The sequence below is a fragment of the Haematobia irritans genome, chromosome 2 (genome assembly GCF_050003625.1).
Source record: "Haematobia irritans isolate KBUSLIRL chromosome 2, ASM5000362v1, whole genome shotgun sequence".
NCBI classification, from domain to species: Eukaryota; Metazoa; Arthropoda; class Insecta; order Diptera; family Muscidae; genus Haematobia; species Haematobia irritans.
The window spans coordinates 119,348,858-119,350,230 of NC_134398.1; positions in this window are offsets into that span (position 1 = coordinate 119,348,858).

Sequence of the window (1,373 nt, forward strand, 5' to 3'; positions counted from 1 at the left end):
AAATAAACCACAGCTCTTTATAAAAATTGGACCAATATGTACCAATTTTTATGTACCAATAATATCACAATGGACTGAATAGTCTAAGTGAGTCTGAAACTTAATCAGGCTGCCACTTTAACCTAACCTATATACAATAATGCCTCTGGATGTCTAATTTCAAACAAATCGATTATATAGTCGGAAATCGATATTTCGATGTGTTACAAACGGTATAAAAACGTACTATACTATGTTACAAACGATATGCGAGGGCAGTTCGGAAACTTCTTAGCATATGCTAGCACAAAAAGCGCTGTATAAACAGAAAAAAGTTAAGTGTTTTGGAAACTTCCATCTCTGTTATGAACACATGTTAAATTGTGTTTCGATCTGGCAACTCCTTCATATAAAAACAGGTATTTAAAAAAGATGCATTCGCAATATTTTTACAATGCACTATGGGCGGAAATTAAAAATTTGCGGCAAAAATTATTTACAATCAATCTAGTATCGCCAAACATGGTATATCGATATATCTTATCAAAATCAAATGTTACCAACAAAAAGGGAGTAAATCCCCCTTATTCCAGGCGCATACAGGGGTCGAAATTGTAATTCCACTTGGAATACTATAGAATATACTCTTAGATGGAGTTTAATTTATATTTGCTTATTTTCCTTATTAAGAAAGCGCCTTATCCCCAGAACTTGATGTAAATAGTATAAACCAATTGTCATTTTATTAAATTAATTTTATTAATTAAAATTAAACAAATATTAACCATCAAAATCACATTCTTCGGTATCTAACTCTAATTCCGACCCTCTGTGTTTGTTGTTCGCAGGATTCCGGTCGCAACTATTAACCGATTTTGATAAAATTTGGAACAACCTGTTTTCTTGATCAAAGAACAAACACTGTTGAATTTGGAAAAAATTGGATCAAAGTTAGATATAGCCCCATATACATGTATCGCCCGATTTCGGCAAATGAGACCATATTTACTACCCGATTGTCTTCAAATTTAACACAAAGTAATATTTTATAGTACCCTTAAAGTGTGCAAAATTTCATCAAATTTGGTTCAGATTTAGATATAGCTCCAATATATATGTATCACCCGATTTTCCCAAATTTGACTATAAAACCCCTACATTTATTTTAGTATGGGCAAGTTTGGGCAGACAAACCTTACAGTACGTAAAAGTATACTTTCTCACGAACAAATATAAGCAACAATTTTCATTAACAATCTTTAACATTTCTAGTTCTATTCTTCGCAAAACTACGTATGTACTAAAATTTTTACATTTAAACGGCACTTTTGAATCCACAAATTCAAGTTCAAAAACAAAAATATTTTTAAAAGTGTTTACAACATTTTGAACTA